This window comes from Peromyscus maniculatus, chromosome 4 (genome assembly GCF_049852395.1).
Source record: "Peromyscus maniculatus bairdii isolate BWxNUB_F1_BW_parent chromosome 4, HU_Pman_BW_mat_3.1, whole genome shotgun sequence".
Taxonomy (NCBI): domain Eukaryota; kingdom Metazoa; phylum Chordata; class Mammalia; order Rodentia; family Cricetidae; genus Peromyscus; species Peromyscus maniculatus.
The window spans coordinates 102,278,203-102,300,292 of NC_134855.1; the positions used below are offsets into that span (position 1 = coordinate 102,278,203).

Genomic DNA, 22,090 nt, shown 5'->3' on the forward strand with positions numbered 1-22,090 from the left:
CCGGAAACCCTTCCTACTCAAAGCTTGGCCCTCAGCTCATGTGGCCTGATAGAACCTTTCACATCCAGCAGTTCGGGCTTCTCAAATTGTGTTCCCCAGACTCCAGTTCCCTAGAACACATTGAAAATGCCCATGCCTGGTTTAGTGCAGCTGGGCGAGGCCCAGGAATCTGTATTTTCACAAGCACTCCAGCAGATGTTCACACACACGTTGAAATTTACATGTTACTTTCTCTAGAACCTTCCTCTTTGTGCTAGGAGCACAAAGTACTTATAGACACCAAACACTGAGTGGTAAAGAGGGTGAGAGACAAGATCAGGGTAGCAGCAGCTGACACTGTTGGCCTTCAAGAAATCTTTTTCCCTTGATTCTAGCCAGAGGCAGGGGATTAGCTGATGCTTTCTTTTGCTCCTTGTCTTTTCTGAAAGGCAGACTTTCTACGTAGACAAACTCCTTTCTGAAAGTTGTTTCAAAGCCAGTGTGTGTAATGTTGGCAGAACATTGGGGCCACGGGGAGGGGAGCTGTCTATGAGGGGATACATTTGCCATAAAGACTTTTAAATTAAATCGTGTATGAAGTTTGGGAAAGTTCAGTGTAAACTGAATTTAGAGATCATAGCCTGAGCACATTTCCAGCTAAGACAGAGTCAGTAGATGGGATAACACTAAATTTATGACGAGGCCATTTGATTGGAAATAAATGAAAGGACTTTAATGTACTTTCAGACTGTATTTTCCCTATTTTCCTCTGCTTTTGAAGTCCATTGAATTCTTAATGTTGATTTTCTCCTTTTTTGTTTTTAAAATCCAGTCCACTAAGTTCTACAAAGCTGTTTCCGCCCGAGGCTAACCCTGTTCTAGGTGAGCTAATCAATCAATTTCCACCCATTAGGAGAGAGCGCTCAAATGAAAAGAACTCTAACCTTCTGATGGATTTCTTAGCTGTTTGCTCAACACATTTTTTTTTCTAATTGGCACAATACCAAAAAAGAGAAACAATCTTACATTTTAGGAAAGGGAAAGTGGTCAGGCCCCTGAGAACCGTGCAGCATTCGGGGAAAATGTTTCTCAGATCTGGAACTATTGGTCAAGCACAGTCTCCTTTGGTGGTGATGGAATTATGTTTAATTAAATCTTTCTGGCCCACATTGAAACACACACATATTTAGGATGTAAAAGAAATGCTTCCGAAAAGCAAACTGGAGAGAAGAGATGATGTCTGGCTGAATCGAACGTCGAACTCAGCAGAAGTCTTGGCCCTGAACTGTTCCAAATCTCCTTTTTTTTTTTTTTTTTTTTTTTTTGTTGTTGTTGTTGGTGGTGGTGGTGGTGGTGGTAGTGGTGGTGGTGGTGGTAGTGGTGGTGGTGGGTTTTGGTTTTTGGGGTTTGGGGGTTTGTTTTGTTTTGTGGTGTGTGTGTGTGTGTGTGTGTGTTTTCAGACTTAGGCCTACAGAATCGTGCAGGTCATAGGATATGACCTGTCTGGGTCCATTCTGCTATCATGTGACCCACCTAGCCTAACTGCTAACTTAGACAGCTTTATAGAGAATGAGATGTGGTGTTACAGCTCATGAGCAAGGGCTTAGCATGAAGGAATTTTTTTTCTCAGACCTGTGAAGAGTGATAGGATACATAAGATACAGTTGACAGACAATCTTCAAGTTGTCAAAGGTTTGGGGGGTTTTTGTTTGTTTGTTTTTTGTTTTGTTGTTGTTGTTGTTGTTGTTTTGCCTCAAAATGCTGTTTCACAGCCTAGACTGGCATGGGATTTACTCAGTCTCTTGGTGAATGGTTCCCTCTCACTCCCCAATGATTTCCCCTCACCCCAAATGTATCCCTAACTAATAGTTGGATTAAGTAGAAAAATTAGCTGTTTTGCTAGTTTATTAGAAAAACTATATTTGTTTGGTTCAGTTCCGTGGTTTCAAAGGCCAGAAGTACTAAAACACTAATGCATTTGTCTTTTTTCTTTTTAGGTTTTGCCGAGACAGAATCATCTCCAAGGTATGAGACAGTATACTATTCCCCAATTTGTTGGCTGAATTTGGAATGATAGAGTTGCCTTTGGAGGCATTTTTTCTGTTTGTGGTGAATGTGATACTCAGATGGTAGCCAGAAGAGGGTCTGGCTTCTGTTGTTGGTGATGGTGATTAGAACATCCTACAAATTTAAGATGGCTGGATCAGACCAGAAGGGAGAGATGGGCAGAGGAAGGGAGGGAGGGAGGGAGGGAGGCTTTCTTGCTTGATTAGCTCTTTTATGAGATAGCAGACTTTTTGTCTCTGATATTCAAAGACAGAAGACAGCTTCTTTGTGAGCCAAAGAGGCAGGGCCCCACACCTCCACTGAAGCCTATTTTGGAAAAATGAAAAAGCAGAAGCCCCTCCACATAGCCCTGACTCCTTAGCTGCATGAGGTCTCCTGTCCAACTCCGCAGGACCACATTAGCCAAGTTGTTTAACTTCCAAAAGTCTTCCTAAGAACATGCTATTGCGGATGTACTAATCATATTATGGAAGACAATAGGAACCCCTTTTGATTCCGTTACAGAATTGGGTGGAGAGGATGTGTACCATCTGGTTTGCAAAGGCAGGAGTCGGTTTTTCAAAAGGGCACACATCCAAGTTCTGTTTAATGCTCGTCAGAAGGAAGAGGCATAAGCAGCTCTGTTTATAATGAGATCGGCGCTGAAGCTAATAAGATGGGGTGTGTTTCCAGTGCTCGACGCTTCTCTGAAGCTCCGTGTATTTGCAGTACATTTGGCCGCCTTGTCTTAGGTGGAGGCTGGGCTTCCAATTGAAAAATTTAAAGCTCTCCATGTGTTAATTGGAAAATAGAGGCGTCTTTGCTGTAGAGCATCTGGCTTCCTAGGTATTAATTATGGCTCCGTCTACACATAGAAACTAGTATTTTTAATGTCTTCTTGTATTCACCAAGTTACTTTTAGAAAGTGTTAAGTTTACAGATCACAGGGGAACAAAGGAAGTTAAACTCTACTAGGTATTGGGTGCTTTTTAAAAATATCTTTTGTGTTAGGTGTGGTAGCACCTGCTTGTATTCACAATTGTTTTTTTTTTCTTTTTCTTTTAACTACTGTTGTATCCTTTGAAATTTTCATACAATATGTTTTATTTTATCCTTTCTTGTCCCCCAACTCCTCTCAAACTCTCCCTACCCACTCAACTTCATGTTTTTTCTCTCCCTTTAAAAACAAGATTTAAAAAAGGAAGAATGAAAAAGAGCTAACACACACCACACACACACACACACACACACACACACACACACACACACACACCAAAACAACAACAACAAGAAAACAATTGAAATGTCAAATTTGAACTGGCCAAATCTGAGCTGGCCAGCTGCTCTTGAACATGCGTCCTGCTCTAGAGTGGGGTGGATATCTCCAGTGTCACTCCACTGGAGAAAACTGATTTTCTTTTCCCAGCACCTATTGTTTGCAAATAGCTTCTCAGGTAGGGGTGGGACTTTGTCCCCACATCCCCTCCTCCATGCTGGGATTTTGTGTGGCTTGAGCTTGTACAGGCCATGTGCATGCTGTCACAGTCTCTCTGAGTTCACGCGCATCAGCCCTATTCTGTCTAGAAAATATTGTTTCTTTAAAATCTTCTATCACCTCTGGCTGTTTCTACCCCATCTTTTGCGTAGATACCAGAACCTGGAAGCTAGACCTTTTTATCCACTGCACTCAGGAGGTAACAGGAGATTCAAGGATAGCCTGGGCTACACAACAAGGCCTAATCAAAGATACAGATAGATAGTGAAAAGTCTTTTAGAAGTAGTCAGAGTCTATAGCAATAAATAGCAATAAAACAGGAAGAAAATGGTAGGCTTCCTATTGCTAAACTTCATTGAATCCTTTTTAAAAAAAGTTTTCATTTAAATAATGGAGGCCTAGAGTGCAACCATTTCCCTGTCCTGAGATCTAACCAGGGCTGCTTGGTGGTCACATGACCTTTGCTTCCTCCAGACATTTTAAAATCTTCGGCAGTAGCAAACACGACTTGGGAAGCTATGGTGCCCCCCAGTAACTGGAGGCTGCTTCTGCATGTGTCCCACAAGTCCAGCTCACACTGATGCAGGAAACACGATCCCATGACACACAATCTCACTGAAGGTAATTACAGCCTTCACCATCAATCCAACTAAACAGGGTAACCAGCTCTAGGGAGCCAGAAGCAGCCTTAGCTTTCTGACTAAATCCAGGATTTGAGATAAGGGTATGAGTGTGGAGTTTAAGAATTTTCATGTGTTGAAATACTGTTGCTCATGAAAATAGATAATATTGAGAAAGTAGGTGAGTGGGAAGAGATAATTACAAATAATTGCAGACTTTTCAGTTTTGCATCTAATGGGCAACCTCTCGTGTTTAAACAGTGAGCGCGTCTGCTGTTGAGCACCCTCGCTCTGGGCTCCCTTCTGCTGATTTCCCGTGCAGCTTCAGTGGTGCTTCTTCAAGTGCCTTTTATTCTCTGCATTATAATCCCTGCTTCTCTGTGTGCTTCTGCAGAGTGCCTAGGACTCCTGAAGGCTACTGCACTGTGGTGTTAGAGCCTCTGGGGCTGTGGCAAATACCCAAGAGAGACAACTTAAGAGAAGAAAGGGTCATTTCAGTCTGGGCTTTTAGATCATCAGAGTATGACAGCTCACATTCAGGTGCCCAAGAGAGAAATGTGGGGGTGGAGACAGCCACTTTCTCCTTTTCCCACATTCCACCTGGGCTCCCAGCCTATGGGAGGATGTCCTCTTAGTCAGTCTTCCAGGAAAGCCCTGTTGTTTTTGCACTGAATTGTGCTTTAAAGGATCTCCTCGCTGTGTCTCAGTCTCATCAAGTTGACAACTGAAGTTAACCATTGTAGCCACGTTGCTTTTATCCTTTCTGTTTCTTCTAACTTTTTAAGAAAGATTCATCTTAGTGTGTGTGTGTGTGTGTGTGTGTGTGTGTGTGTGTGTGTGTGTGTGTGTGACTGTGGATGCCCAAGTAGGCCAGAAGAGGGTGTTGAATCACTTGGAGATGGAGTTTCAGGTGGTTGTTAGTCATCTGATGAGGGTGCTAGCAATCCATTTTCTAGCCCCTCAAGAGCAGTGGTCACTGTTAACCATGATACCATCTTTCCAGCCCTTTCCTGACTATACATGTACTCTACCAATTAGCTAATCTCTAGCTCAGCCTTCCCAAAGACAATCTGTGTCCTGATACTTTGGCAGTATCTGAGACTATGACCCTGACCCTGGAAGTGAGAGGAGGAAAAGAACTCAGTGAGAGCTACGTTAAAGGGGGAAGAGAGAAACCTCAATGAAAACGGAGATCAAGTTTCTTATCTGTCTGATAGGATAAAGATCAGAAAGTAAGTTAACTTCCTTTAATGGGGGTGGGGCATCTCCTACACCTCTGTATTGATGACTTCACATGCAGAGCTTTTACTGCAGTTGCTGCTGCGGAATGTAGTTCCTAAAAGAAGTCTGGAAGACGACCCTATGCAAAACAGAGCCTAGAAAGTCTGCAGCTACTTCTTAGAGCAGAAGTGGGACCTGTCCTTAAAGAGAACTCAGCAGAGATATGGCAATATCTCCAGTACAAAGAAAGGAAGACAGTTGCCCAGGAGACACTGGCACTTGGCACAGGATGAGACTGAACGCACTATTGAATATTTGGAATTCTGTTAATATGCAACATACACTTGAAATGTGTTTGGTTTATCTCCAGTTCAGAGGGAGTGGTCTTTACTTCTTTTCTAAAAAAATCTAATTTTAGAAAGAACTGGACAGATTCGAAGATAGGGCCTTTAACATGCTGTAAGACAATATTGGCTGTAAGAATAGTTTGACAATTTGCCCAGCATAGGCAAGGCCCTGTGTTGGCTGGTCCTCATCAATGGATAGATATTTTACTACTGTATAACAGTTACCCTAATGTTGAGTAAGTAAATTAACAGGAGAGAAATGCACTGCTTCTGAAGTGCAGTAGAGTTGTGGTGCTCTGCAACCTCAGGAGGCAAACCATGTGTCCTTGGGAACCTGGTACCCAATGGAACTGGATGGAAGACATTCCACAGTCAGTCCCTCATAGGAAGGCTATTGACAACAGCTCAATCCCTCATGCATGGGTCAGCACAGAGGCTACTCTAGTGTCTTCAGAACATGGCGTCCACCTTCCCCATGGTAGGCAATCTGCATGAAAGAGAAGACAGAAGAGAAAATCACAACTAGGGAAGTTTTATGTTCCATCACTCAGTTCTCTGACACCAACCAGCTATCTAACAGATCACTTCAACTCTGACACCAACTCACCAAGTCAACATAAAACCCAAGGTGAGCAATCACACCTATGTGACTAGTCCTGCTTCGGAAGCCACCCACACATGAGGCACTGGCCTTCGGAGAATCTCATACCCCTCTCCTCAGCCCAGCGTGTCTCTTCAGCAATTTGTTAAAATTACAGAGAGAGGGCATGCTTTATTTACTATTAGGAACAAGTGGAGGAGATGGGAGGTGGACTGAAGACTAAGGAAGACGCATGCCTGTACTTTCTAGGTGTGCTAGCCCCCAGTGCCTCCATTGTGCATCTACCTGAACTCCCATGAGCCCCATTGCCCAGGTTTGGTTTACTAGATATTTTAGTACATCAGTATAATTTAATAGATCACCAATCAACAGTTAGTAATTCAATCTCCAGCTGCTCACTCTCCCTGAAGGTTGAAAATGGGGCTAGAAGTCCCAAGCTCTTGACAAATGTCTGTTTGTGGACAGCCAATCCTCGTCATCAGGTTATCTGGGGCTGGCTAAAACTTATCTCATTATTCTGGAGGAAATGTCATTTATGGAGTAAATCCTCAGGACCCAGTCTGTTTAGGGAAGCAATTAACTATAGCCACAGAGGGTACCTGGGAGACAAGGATGAGATGCCCTCTATGGTATGAGAAGATAATGACCCAAGTGAAGGAAAGGAGAATTGAAGAGGAGGGTTTTTCCAGAGTTGGCTGCCCTGAGAATCCAGGCTTCCAAGAGCTTCCAAGAATCTTTGTTAGGTCATGGAACAAAATCCATTCTCCCTTTTTACTCCATAGTGCCATAATACCTTTTATGGCATATGCACCATCATTTCTGCTATATGGTATTGGTCACAAAACCTAAGTCTGGCATGACATAGGAGGGATAGAGGCCTTGAAAGCTGGCCGTACATCTACCATAAATTTTCTTCTTGTGTTTGCAGATGTTCCAAGGAAATCTGGCATCCTCCTGAGGAAGCTTTAAAAACAATTTTAAAAAATGTAAATTTTTGGTTAGATGATAAGATGCTACCCAATTACATCACTGTACTCTTGAAGTGCCCCTTGAATGTGTGAGTTGTGAAAAGAAAAGCTTAATCAAGGTCCTTCATTGGAATTCTCTGGCTTAACTGTGCCCCACTCAAACTTCTCAAGGCATCCCTAATGATGAGAAAATCACTAAGCACAAGCCATGGGCCTGGCCTCTGACATGCTTTTGCCAAGTTGTGCCAGGACCTAATTGTAGCTGAAGTTTTCCTATGTCTCACCTGGTCCGCAGTCAGGACAAATCTGTCACCCGCCAGTTCCGCAGCCACTCAGACCCAAGTAAACACACAGAGGTGTATATTATTTACAAACTGTATAGCCATTAGCTCAAGCTTATTACTGACTAGCTCTTACACTTAAATTAACCCATAATTCTTATTTACATTTAGCCACATGGCTTGGTACCTTTTCTCAATTCTGCCTTCACACCCTGCTTCCTCTGTGTCTGGCTGGCGACTCCTGACTCAGCCTTCCTCTTTCCAGAATTCTCCTTGTCTCTTATCCCACCTATACTTCCTGCCTGTCTACTGGCCAATCAGCATTTTATTTATCAACCAATCAGAGCAACACAGTCACAGCATACAGAGCGATGCTACCCATCACATAATATCCAAGACAAAGAGATGATGTGTACCATGCCTTCTGGCACTGAGATATACATGATTCTAAGAAAACACAAAATTGTATGATACTTTTAAAAGGTCCTGTTCTTGATACTTTCAAAGGGGAGATGCCTCGATTGGTAAAATGCTATGTAAACATGAGGACCTGAGTTCATATCCCCAGCCCCCTTGTAATGCCGTGTACATTGTTATGTGCTGTACTGGGAAACAGACAGGTAGACACTGGGGGCTCATTGGCCATCCAATCTAGTCAAGCAAGTCAGTTTCAGTTTCAGTAAGAGATCCTGATTCAAAAAAAGGAAGTAGTAAAAGGATTGAGGAAAGACATCTCAATGTCTCCCCTTGTCCCCAGTGTCATCCTCTGTTTTGTTTTATTTGTTTGTTTTTTATTAACTACATGGGCAAAAATGTGCACAACATATAAGAGAGGGATGGGACAGGGAGAGGGGTACAAAGACAGATGGAAGACCTCACTAAATATTTTGTGCTACCATTGAGGTCAAGAGACTGAGAAAAGTTTATTTATGGAGATAAAAAGCATACAGATCCCTGCCATATCCTATTTTCCCGTAATTCCATATATCAAAAGTCAGACAAGGTCTAAAATTACTGAACTGAAAATTCTAGGAATGAGTCAGTCATAGCATTAAACTGCCCTATTCTAAGTAGCATGATGACCCCTTCTGCTATCTTGCTCAAATTCAACCAGGACATGAATTGCTTCTTTGTCCAGTGTATGTCCAGTCCAGTGCATCCACCTTATATCTATTACCCTCACGTTAATTAGTCAGCAGTCCTCAACTTTTAGATCAACTGTCGATTTACTACAGTGCTTATCTTCAAGCAATCCTTATTTACTTAATAATATCCCCAAAGCACAAGAGCAAGGGCTTCTGGGAATTCATGGGTAACAGAAGAACCTGGAAAGTGCTTCTTTTAAGGAAAAAAAAAGAAGGGGAAATAGTCTCAATTTTATAAGGAAATCAAAGCAATTGTATGAGGAATTATCTAAGATCTAAAATATTGTTGTTGATCTCTTATGGTGTCTAATTTATCAGTTGAACTTTGTCAAAGGTTTATATGTATAGGAAAAAATAGCACAGAGTGTTTGGTACTATTTTAATGTCACATGCCTCTGAGATTCTAGAGTTTCCTCTGGACAAGTGGATCCTACTGGATGTTAAATGGTACCTGATGCCCCCACTCAATCACCACATACTCTAATGGATTCTATAATGGTTTCAGCTATACAGTGCCTTAGAACTTACCATATGGGCAGACCACAGGTCATGCAACAAATAAGAATAAGCAATCTTAGACATTTCCACTCTCTTTATTTTAGATAAACTAAGGCCTCTTAAGGCAAGTGACTGTATCAAGGTTATAAGTACAGCTAGGGGCAGCAACAACTGGAATTGTGAAGCGCTTGAATCATGGTCCCTTTCTACCTGCTCACCCAATGGTGAGGTTGGCACAATATTCCTTTGTCATTATAAGTAAACATCTACTTATCTTTTATTTAAAACAAACAAACATGTAGTTTGTTTGGAGCAGAGTCCTTCTGATTTAGAGGAAAGGTGCTAAGGTTCTCAGAAAAATATTTTCACTGAGGAAGACATGCTTAATAGGAAGCCATTCCCATTCAGTGTGTCTTGCAGACAAACAACGCTGTACTTATAAGCAGCTTCCTTGCAGATGCAGGACATAGGGAGAGGGGTGCATTGACATCACACTCTGACCTGCTGAGGGCTGATGAAGATCTGGAAGGAAGGCACTAGTGTTTGAAGAGAGAAACTGGAAAATACGTGATCATTCTACAGTCGGGCAAGAGTGTAGAAGATGCCAAGCACATGCAGAGCTTCCGCCAGACATTTCTCTGACTGCTGTTTTTCTGGGGGATTTCTCTGTTTTAGTTCTTTTCAGGGCTCCTTGCACTGTTAAAATTTGGCCTCAGAGAATGTAGTATATTCTACCCACAAGACTATTTAGAACTTCTCTAGTTTACATGTAAACAAAGCCTGGAAAGGCTGTCTGTGTGCCAAGTGGGAGAAGACTTGGATTCTCTGCCATTTCCTTAAAGGACCACTGCAGTAATCTTACTCAGATGATGTAGTCTGTAGTCCACAAGTTACTGATCCATGAACTGGCTTCCTCATGCTTGGTCACTAGCCATTGTCATTCCTAGATAATAGGTGACCCTTTAGACAAGAACTCGACTCATTCCTGTCCTGGGGGTTGTTTTCCCTGCAGAGAGGAATGTCCATCTGTAGACGAATGTGAGAAAATGAATTTCCTCTGCACCTCCTCTGACAAACAGGGAAGAGTTCTCAAATACCAGATTTAGGAGATTTCCATTCAGATTGCAATGCCACTGACTATTACTGGGAAAGAGGATGGTATGATATGTTTTACTTTTCCCTTTTATTTCTTTCATCATTTATTTCAAAATAACAGGTTTTCAAGAATTCACAAGTATCAAACAAACCTCTCGTGTTGGGTATGAACTCGTATTATTATTTCTAATGAGTGGCTATTACCCACAAATAGTAGAAGTCCCTTAATACAAAGTCTCTCTGTGTCTACATTCACGAAGACTTAGTGCCCATGTCCTACCTTCTGGCATCTCAGCACCCTTGTGTTTCTGGTACAACTGAATGAACGCTGCACCCTGAGTCTGAGCCTTTCCCCTGGAGATCCACTATACTCTAAGAATCTCCTCTAAGAGAACACTGTGTGTCATATGAAAATCATTATGGAATACATTTGCTCTTCCTCTCACTAAGGGACACTATGTTTTTGCTTGTCTGTATACTTGTATTTTATTTGGATTTATACTTTTATTTTTTAGAAAAGGGCAGATAGTTCAGGATTTCATCTGTTCTTCATATATTCTTCAAGCTCGCATCAACCCTCAATGCAGTATTTTAAAATAAAACTGTGAATTTTCATTGACTGTCAGGCATAGGATGTCCAAATGGCTACTTAAATCATGCTAGATGGAATCACGTAACACATAGCTTGGAATAGCCACAAGATTTGTAATCACACCTATATGTCTACACATACCTTCATAGTCCATCCCCTATAGCTTAAAAAAGAGTGAAATGTTTTGAAAAATAAAACAAGAAGGTTGATAATGAGAGAAGCCGGCATATGCAAAGAGCCTATACTAGGAACCTACATCATAAGCCTACACCTTAGGCCTACACCATGAGTATACTCCATGCTTCAGCACTACAAAAGCAAACACCTTGGGGCTAGAGAGATGACTCTGTGGGTAAGAGCTTTTGCTGAGAAAGCAAGAGGATCTGTGCTGAACTCCAATCTCCAGTGCCCACACAACAGCCAAGCTTGGCCAAGTGCACTTGTAACCCCAGCAATGGAGCAGAGAAGAGGCGGGAAGATCGCTCTCATTGGTCAGTGATTCTAACTGGAACAGTGGGCTTCAGATTCAGTGAAAAACCCTGCTCAAGGAGCAAAGGCAAAAGGCAGCAGAGGAAGCAACCCAAGCACTCCTCCAGCATCTGGAAGCATACAAATGGGTATGAGTACCTCCCTGTATGCGTGCACACGCACACGCATGCACACAACACACTCACACACACACTCATGCACACACATTTAAAACACAAAACAAACAAACAAAAGACAGAGTTCACCAGTGACTGTGGCCATCATGTTCCTGTGCATTCAAAACTAAGCATGGAATAAAAATTTGATTCACAAATTCATCAGTTAAAAGAGAGAAAACGGAAATCTTTAAAGGAATTTCCCCAGCTCCTTCCAACTTTGTTGGCTTAAGCTGTCTCTCCATGGAGCATCCCTCTTAGACATTTGAAAGAACTTTTGCAGTTCTTAATTGACACCAAAGGAGTTCTTTGAACTTTACTGCTTGCCTCTAAAATTTATTTAAAATTTAAGTCTTTCTGCACTAAAGCAGCAAATATATGTGATATGCAAATTCCAGGGCTTTCTAAATGTAAATACCTGTAACCCAATTAACCCAGAGTCACCCCCTGCTACTTCCTTATCTTGGAAACATGACTAGTCCTGGGGAAGAGTGATTGCTATACCACCTTCTTAGGAGGTGGGAATGTGAGTGGTGACCAGGACACAGGCTGCTCCCTTGTGCTTGGAAAGAGGTCTATAGGGCAGGGCTGTGGGAGCAAGTGGGAGCTTTCCTTTCTACTTTTGCAGCTAAAGGGCCAAACGCTGGTACCTTGATCTTAAGAAAATAAGTTCGTGCTCTTTATAAACTACTCGGGCTCAGACATTTTCTTTAAGGCAGGTAGCAGACAAGACAAAGAGCTTCCTGCTCCCTGCTCCTGCAGGGACCCCAGTTTTCCAGAGCTTCTCCCTTCCAGTTCCTCCTGGAAATTCCCAGGTGATGTCATAGGCTCAGGATCAACTTTCCTAACACTAGCACAACTTTTCTCAAGGCTCTCAAGAGTGACAATCTTTCCCAATGCCCTACTGCTGTACCAACCCCACAGCCCCTTGCCACACCTACCCGACACTGTATAAACTTTTCTACTAAGTCCAGGTAAGGTCCATATTTTGCATCATCCATATTTTATCTCATAGCAGCTACTTTGAACATATTGAAGTTTTGGTAGCCTACAATAGGATAAAGATAATGGAGATCTGAAGAAGAAACGTAAAGAAATACATCTTGCCTGGGAATGAGGTTTAGTTGGCAGAATGCTTGCCTAGCATGTGTGAAGCCTGGTTCCATCCCCAACACTAAACAAAAGGAGGTGTGGAGGTTGGGTGTGGTGGTACATGCCTGTTGTTGGTACTATTTTTACTCTTTTACTCATTGTCTCTTTGAGGGGTCCACCACCCAGTTCCCCAATAAAACACACATAGAGGCTTATTCTTAAATTATAAATGTCCAGCCTTGACTTGGCTTGTTGCTTGCCAGCTTTTCTTAACTTTAAATTAACCCGTCTGTCTTTTGCCTCTAGGCCTTTATCTTTCTCTATTTTTGTACACCTTTCTTTGTTTCTTACTCCATAGTTTGGTAAAGGTTCTTTTACATTTATTCTTCCAATGTTTTCTTCCCCTGGGACCTAGCCATATTTCCAGGGCACCTAAGGCCTAACCTCACTAAAGTCCTAGTCATCACTTCATAGTCTAATTAATCCCCTAGTCCTCATAATGCCTAGTTCTAGCCAACCTGTAGGAAGCTGATCCTCTACGCCTCACAATACCTAAACAGCTCACATGAGCTAGATGACCTCCCTGGAGTATCCTCCTGTTAGGACAGATTCTTCCTGAGAGAGTGTTTAGTATTTCCCTGCCCTCCACCACAGCTATAATAGCCCATACTATCACCATGCAATTTCCACACATATGTCCAACTTTATTTGAATTCCCATAGTCGATTTATTTTTAACCACACTCACTCCTTTAAAAAAATGAGATTTCATAAGAATAAATGTTTCTTTATATCTCTATTGTGACTGTGCTAAAAATTTACAGAGCTGTCTGAACCTTGGTGGTAATAAGCTACAAACCAAGGCTTTATGTAAACCCTTGACCACAAATGTATACACATAGAATTTTTTACTCTTCTGAAGAAATCTTACTTCATCCCTAAATGCCTTATCTTATTTATTTTTGTTACCATTTTCTTCTAAAATGTTTGATATGTAATAAGTAGAGGTATTCTCCGGCCTTGGTGTGAGTGTAGTTGGGGTCTCACAGTGGCTGCAGGGTCCCCTTGTCATTGATGTAAACATGGCATGTCCTGGCAATGGAAAACCTCTCCTGTGAAGCCAGGACGGGCTACATACACCCATATGCATAGTCTTCCTCCCATGTCACACACACACACACACACACACACACACACACACACACACACACACACACTCATAGGGCCAAGTTGCAAAACTAAACCCTCCGAAATTATAAACTAAAGTAAATCTTTGCTTCCTTAAGTTGTTTCAATTTGGCCACTGAGTTAGTTAATGAATGATTATATATCAAATGACGATTCAAAAAGTTCAAGACAGTTAGATTTGTTCAGAGTATATGTTTTTAATATGGAAAATAATATATGGATGATGGAAGACCTGTCAGCTTTCTGAAAGTGTGCAGTAGCCATTAATGAAAGTATCTGTAATCCCATCAGAATGGGAGCAACAGTAAAGAGTCCAGTTGTTAGTATTATATATAATTATCAGCTTGTTCTCCCTTACCCTCACCATCATACACACACACACACACACATTCATACACACACACACACACACACACACATTCATACACATACTCATACACACACATACACTCATATATCCATAGACACTCATACACCCACATACATTCATACACTATATACACCCATGCCCATACACATACAAAACTCACACACTCATATGCCCATACATATTTATATACACTGTACACTCATATTCACACACACTTGCACACTCTTATAAACACATACATTCACACACACACACACACACACACACACACACACACGAGATCTAGAACTTCGCTCCAGAACTAATAAGATAACAAGTCATTATCAGTCTTTTAGCTGCATGATAACTTTTACACCACAAATCTCTAATGATCAAGGAATCATTTGATGATAAAATAATATTTTTATGAAAAATAATCATGTATTAACAGTCCTTCCATAAATTTTTAGGGATACAGAAAATCTTCCAGCTTAAAACAGCAAGGTAAAACCAGATTCTAAGACTATACACAACATAGGAAAAAATGTGTGTTTACATATGTAAAATGTTGTAATTACGGAGATTTTAAAATATTGTCCTACAATGCCCATATTTCCTCTAACAGCATATTAATTTGATGAAGAAAAATGAGGTGTCATATAGGAAAGGGATTCATAATGACTAAGGTAATTAAGACACACGTTAATTGTTTGCAGGGCTGTGGTGGAGAACTAGAAAAGCGATGAGGTTTCTGGAAAGGGAAACTCATCCCAAGAGTCTCTAGGGCGAAATCTAACAAAACAATAGCTTGAAGTAATGCCTTTAAAAAAAAAAAAATCCTGTAGGTTTGATTAAAGGAGGACACAGTGGTGACATTTGAGAGGGGTCCGGGCAACCTGGAGAACATCAAATGTAAGATTAAAGCAAAGTGAGAGAGAGCCAAGAAGTGAGAGGAACATGGAGAGAGCTCCAGGCCTGAGCCCTTCCTGAGTTCCGACGAGCATGCCTGCAGAAGTGGGGTTCCTTTGCTCCTCAGCTGAGCCTTGAGGCTGAGTCTCAGACTTCACACTGGGGTGTTTTTGAGAGACTAGTATGCTGTGTTACCCTTTATGTTGTTCCCGGGGTCACGTGATCATCCCTTTGCATGTTTGGATACATATTCAACATTGGTTCCTCTAAAGAAATGAGCCTGAAGTTATAGGGGCCAAACCTCAGGGCCCATGAGATTAAGACCGAATATTCCAGTTAGAAAGTAAGCAATTCTGAGAATGCCGTGTGTATGTGTTGTGATCACTGGTCCCTTGCCTGACTGAGCAGAAGAAATCTGCTTTCTCCTTTGAAGGCAAAGTTAACACAATAAATTCTTGCACTGGGGAATAATAGTTCCCTTAAAAACTGGCGTGATGTAGACAGCCCTTATCCAAAATGGTTCTGGGAGAACCAAGCTTGAGGCAGCCTTGTGTTCCTTTTCAAATGTATGTATGTATATATATATATTACTTCTTTTCTCTAAGTCACTGGAGCTCTGCTGGCATGTCCAGCTGACTCCAAGGCCTTCTGTCTGGGGCTTGCATTGTGTCTGCCTTTGGAAGTGTTTGCTAGTCTTGTGTCAGAGAGCAATGGTCCAAGGAACTTTCTTGTAAGTGAAGGGTATTGGTTTTTAACACAAACTCTTAATAAAAACTGTTCAGACAACTGAATGGCCTCTGTGGTGGTTTGAATAAGAATGCTCCCAACCTTCATGCCCATCCCTCACCCTATTCCCCCCACTCCCGACCCTCAAAGGTTCATATATTTGAATGAGAGTCATGTCATGAGGAAGTGGAACTGTTTGAAAAGATTAGAAAGATTAGGAGGTGTGACCTTGTTGGAGGAAGTATATCACTGTGGGGTAGGGAGGTGGCTTTGAGGTTTTAAAAGCCCACACCAGGCCCAGGCTCCCACTCTCTTGCGCTCTCTCTCTGCCTATGGGGATCAGGACATAGAATTCTCAGCTACTGCTCCAGTGCCTGCCTGCATGCTGCCATGCTTCCCACCATGATAATGGACTAAACCTCTGAACCTGTAATCCAGCCCCTAATTAAATGATTTCTCTTATGAGAGGTGTCTTTGCCATGGTGTCTCTTCACAGCAATAGAACAGTGACTAAGCTACCCACCTTGTTCTTCTTTTTCTCCTTGGTTTATTCTGCATTACTAAGATTTACAATTAAGTTACTTCTTATAAACACACTGATAGCAAACCATTATTCTCTTGGCAACTTGGTGTGTAAGCACAGATCGTGTAAGCACCGGGTGTGTAAGCAGAGGGCATAAAAGCACAGAGTGTGTAAGCACAGCTTTATCAAGATCTAGATCAACAGAATTCAAAATATTAAACATGTTTTAGAGTGATTGTAAATGTGTTTATGAAAAAACACATAGATAAGTTTCATGGAAGTGAATATTAAATCATATGAAGCCTAGAACTATAAATACTTTCCCAGTATTTCTAAGAGAATGAACACCACTAATTATTCTAAAGTCTAGGAACTTTAAGGTCTCAGAAGTTTAACCTTTAACATTTTTATCTAAAAAAAAAAACATACATGTGGAAGACTGGGGAATGGCTTGGTCACTAAACTGTCTGCCACACAAGCATGAGGACTTGAGTTCTGATCCCCAGGATCCAATTGGGTTCATAGACATTAATCTGTTACTCTAGTACTAGGGGAGGGAGGGTGGCGATATATCTAGAGATCACTAGCAGGCCAGCCTGCCTGCTGGTGGAACAATCCTCTACATTATGAATGTATATTACTCTCATTGGTTAATAAAAAGCTGACAGGCCAGTAACTGGGCAGGAAATTAGATGGGAAAGCCAAACTGAGAATGCTGGGAAGAGGAAGGGTGGAGTCAAGAGTCAGCAGCAAGATGCAGAGGAAGCAAGAGGAGAATGTTGTACTGAGAAAAGGTACCAAGCCACATGGCTAAACACAGATAAGAATTTTGGATTAATTTAAGCATAAGATCTAGTTAGTAATAAGCCTCAGCTACTAGCCAAGCATTTATAAATAATATTAAGCTTCCAAATCAATTGTTTGGGAAGTGGCTGCTGGGTATTTGGGAACTGCCAAGTTGTTGGAACAGAATCAAGGAGCTCCAGGGTCAGAAAAAAAACCTTGTCTCAAGAGATAAGATGGTGGGTGATCATGGAATATATTTACACACAGCATATGTGCACACAAGTACACAAACACACACACACACACACACAAATGTGATTGAACAAAATACAATTAATCACTGGTTACCCTTCCCCCATATACTGTTTCAGTTTAAGCAGGTTTCACCTCAAGTCATTTATTCTGTTCCTTCAATTCATGGGGAAGGGGCAAGCTTGTCCCTTATTAGTTCTTCAGGAAATGAATGAAGTTTTGGCTGCATTTCTAGCACCATTTTACTTAATATTTTATTTATTTATCCTCAGATATGACTTGCCCTGTTTCATGCATCAGGTGTTCTTCCTAGACGCCTGGGATACAACCAGGAACAAGATGGTCAAGGTTTCCTTGTTTGGAGAGCTTGTAATTCTCCTCAAGGAAGTTAGCAAAAGCCACCCTCCCTACACAGAAACACCAACAGTGCTCTATTTGGGGCTGGGAAAGAGATGAGCAACACTTGGTCTTATCATCATGAAGCTTACAAGTCATCTGTAAATAAAGATGTTTATGTTGGGAGTCCCCCAACCTCTGGTTTTTGTTTGGTTTGGATTAGTTTGGTTTGGTTTGGTTTGAAACAGGGTCTTGCTATGTAACCTTGTCTGGCTTTGAACTCACTATATAGACCAAGCTAGCTTTCAACTATCAGAGACCTGCCTGCTTCTACCTCCTGAGTATTGGGATTAAAGTGATGTGCCACCATACCCAGCCAAAACTCTGACTTTAAAATGAATATTACTATTCAGGTACTATTTAAGCAGTGCAATTAGTAGTAATTAGCACCATCACTAAGTGCCAGGTAAGCCTTTTCATAACTAGTTTTAATTTTTTTTTTAAATGTTGGCTAGTTCATTGCTGTAGAGATCTGAATGATGGCTTTAGACAAATTCTAACAAAATAAAACAATATCTAAAGTCAGTGTAGATTGGCTTCAGGGGAAACGGACACACACCAACCTCATAACCCAGGGGCAAAGTGTGCCCGATCCTACTTCCCTGGCTTACCAAGAATCAGTGCACACATTTGCAGCAGCTGAGTCATGATGGACAGGGATTCTGTCTACAGCTCAGTCAGGTCGGCACTGCCACTGCTGATGGTCCCAAACGTTAAGCTCCTTCCTTAAGTCAAGAATTGGAATTTAATTCTTAACAGTTGCGTCCTTTCCTCTCCAAGAGAATAGAGCTTCCTGTCTTCAGTGACCTGGATTCTAACTTAACCCACAACATCAAAGCAGTCATCCAGGTGGTGCCTCCTCCCTCCCCACTCTTTTCTAAACATCTGTCCTGAGCCCTTCTGGTCTTCCTAGATATTGTTACTCACACATCACCCCCATACGACACAAGTGCCCTGCACTCCCTATAGATCCTTGGCCTCTCACAGTCTAAAAGCCAATCCATTGAAATACATGGCCTAGGCACCCAGGTCCTTGTATACAATCTGTCATTTGGCATGAGAGCTTGACAATTCTCTCTTGGAATCTTAGCAATACCTATCTCATAGGCTTGATCTCATGATTGAGTGATGTAATACTTCATCTATGATCTGGTCAGTGTTTGTCGATACTTGGCCATTATTTTACTGATATTGGTTTAAGACATTAGACAGGTACTTTTTCTCCACATCCTAAGATATCTCAATCACAACCTATTAAGGAATTAAGTTATTATAAGTTAATTATTTACTTAATCTCACTTCCTTTCAATGGTGATTTGCTCAAGTATCTAGCCCTTGACTGGAAAATCTATTTCCATTGTTCTGTTTGGCTGTGTTTCAATGGTAGATGCTTTAAAACAACATCAAAAAAAAAAGTTTGAGAAGTATTGACTGTATGCCATTGGCCTCCAGAAAGGAAGAAAGCATGGTTAGGGACTTAATTATGATGATATATTTATGTAGCTAGATGATATGTAAGCAAGATTTTGCAAGAAGAGGGTTTGTGTGTGCTTTCTACATTCTGGAAGCTTCTACAGTAGGAAAGTAGCCATCAAAAATAAGACTGCACACTCAGCATCAGCCAACTGACTCCCTCACCATACATACAAAGTCCACAGCACTCCCCTCCCAACACAGTTTTGGGGGTGTGTGGTATGTGTGCTAAGAAGTATTTCCAGTCCCCTCAGCTGCATCAGTTGAACTGCTGAGAAGCAGCCTGCATGTGCTGGCTTCTGCACCTGAATTTCTAGTCCCAGGTTAGTCTAGGCAAAGGAGACTAGCAGCAGGGAGCTGAGCTCCTGGGCCAGCAGGAGTAAGCAGCTGCCTGCTGTGAACACATGGCAATGTCATCCATAACCCACCTTGATCTCTTGGCTAGGGGAGCTGACTTTAGCCTCAGATGCAGAGCACACTTTCTCCAGGTCTCCTCCCAGTGTTCTACAGTCGGTGGCAAAGGATCGGAGAGAACTTGCCATCTTTCAGGCTTCAGTCTGTTGCTTGGACACAACTGGCTGAGTTAGCAAAGGGCCAGTGACGAGCGGTAAGATGCAATAGCTCCTGCAAGCCAGTGCTAATGGGACCAAGTTTTGTTCTGTATTATGTGAGATTCAAACACTTGCTGCTGCTGCTTTAGAAGTCAGTAGAAACTTCTTGTGTTTTAAAAGCTGCTATTGACAAATTATTATGTGTTTTAAATGCAGCACTGTAATACAGATAGTTTGAAAGACAGAGGGAAATGGAGTTTTTTTTTTCCCTTTTGCTCTGCTCTGGTGGTTTCTCTCTCTCTCTCCATATATATATATATATATATATATATATATATATATATATATATATATATATATATATATATATATGTGTGTGTGTGTGTGTGTATATATACATATATGTATGTATGTGTACATACACATATGTGTGTGTGTGTCTGTGTCTGTGTGTATGTATGTATTTCCACTTAAGAGCAGAAAGAAGTAAAGTGTTTCCTCAGCTGAGGATCATTTAACACAGTGCCTAAATGCACCATGCAGAGATGATTTACTTGGGTTACATTCCAGGTTGATTAACCCATCTGTTATGACTTAGGAAGACTTGATTTTTCATCTGTGAAATGGGATGATATTTTCCTCTGAAGGCTGAGCTCAAGACTGACCTAGTTCATCTAGTAAACAGCTGGAACACTGCCCTGCATGAGGGATGTTGAAGAGTGGCTAGGTGTTCTCAACCTCTCCCCTCGTCTTGAGTTCTTTTCTGCCACACAAGATTTCACTGCACATCTGTTTGGTACCTGTGAAGCATGTTTTTTTCTAATTCCTGTCTGTTCTTCCTTAATTGAGTTGAGTCTTAAGGTTAATGCATCTTCATTGATGTATTCTCATGGAGACAATTCTGGCCCCAGTGCAGCCCGTTGGGTGACCTAAGCCTCTTTGGACTTTCATCCCTCCTCTCTGTAATGGGAATATCACCATAGGGCCTCTTTCTGTGCTTGGATTGTTAACAAAATGGGCACAGATAGTAATTTGTAAATGTAAAGAGTCAAGAGGTACTTAGTAATTGAAATAAGGCTGTCCTGAAAGACAAGCCATTTGTTTGAAAATCCATCAAATCCAAGAATGGAAACTCAGATAGTGACCTAGGCAAGCAGACCTCTGACCAAGGGAGCTCTGCCAGGGCTGCCCTAGCAAGCTGGGGGAACCAAGGGGAGTAGACCCATTGGCTGGTGTCATGGCAACCCTTTCAGAAGAGACTTGCCTGCGGCTATGTCTATACAAGCCTCTGAAAAGTAAAACATTCAATCAATGAGCTGCATTGTCCTCTCAACACTTGAGCCGATCAATGTGGCTGATCTCCTCACTGAATTAATTGGGTCACTCTTCTGTGATGTGGCTGTAGGGATTTTGTGTGTTTTTCCTATTATAGAAATAGTCGAGTTAATCTCCAGTCTGTATTTAGCTTCACGTTTGACCTCTGCCACCTCTCTGTTAGAAAGGGCAAGAAGAGGAACCTAGCAGAGTGAGAATAACCTCTAAGTGTCTGGTCTATTGCTGCTGTTCAGGCTTGCTTCTGGGAAAGCACTGAGCAGCCTGGTGGCACATGAATATCAATTTCTTCCTCTACAAAGTGCAACTAATAAGTACTTCATTTTAGGGTTGCTTTGATGACCAAAAAGACATAATAGAGTATGATATAAAGTAAGTAACTAACTGCTGTCTGCCTGAACCCTCTTCCTCTGGGGAGATAAAGGCTGCATTTCAGAAGTTAGATCCGCCACAAGTGTGCCTTTGTGATAATGATGGACACTTGAGACTTGGGAGATGCGGTAGACAGTTCCCCAGGCCAGGTGGTTTCCAAGACAGTGATACCATGGCAGGAGAGCCAAGCCACCAAGGAAAGACATGTTAGTTACCAGTTAGTCTAGACAACTCTATTCTTGTCCTGGTCCTTCTCTGCTGGTTAGTTCTCCGCTCTTCTTGGGCAACTAGGCTATTAACTTGCCCTATTAGTGAGACAGTAGAAGAGTGCTATATCCATCCTCCAGACTTTGCTTGAAGCTCTGCTGCAGGGAGGCATTGGGCAGTCCTTAGATGACATGTGCTTTGGAATCGGTGAAAGGGATCATGGTATACCAGATGACCAGTGGTCTAACGACCAGAGACCAGATGTGAAGAAGAGTTGCCTGGTCCAAGATAAAGTGAGTGTGACTTAGGCAAGACAGTGTTAACTAACTTACTTTCCCTCTCTTCAACAGTACGCTTTCAAATATGGTCTGCTGACTGGTTCTAGAACCACCAGGGAAGTTGT

General features: G+C 41.8%; 1 protein-coding gene and 1 long non-coding RNA gene across 15 annotated transcripts in view; one reads left to right on the forward strand and one right to left on the reverse strand.

The window, feature by feature from the left end:
- Positions 1–22,090, forward strand: part of Sema6d (semaphorin 6D) — a 569,376-nt gene that overhangs the window by 386,249 nt on the left and 161,037 nt on the right. For all 14 annotated transcript variants that reach the window (XM_076570515.1, XM_076570530.1, XM_076570523.1 and 11 more), the window contains exon 4: positions 1,977–2,004. The gene's annotated coding sequence lies outside the window, so the exon portion shown is untranslated. The remainder of the gene's footprint in view (positions 1–1,976; positions 2,005–22,090) is intronic.
- LOC121828808 (uncharacterized) overlaps positions 5,934–22,090 on the reverse strand; it is a 49,599-nt gene continuing 33,442 nt past the window's right edge. The window contains exon 3 of the long non-coding RNA XR_013050709.1: positions 5,934–6,195. This is a non-coding gene — a long non-coding RNA (uncharacterized LOC121828808). The remainder of the gene's footprint in view (positions 6,196–22,090) is intronic.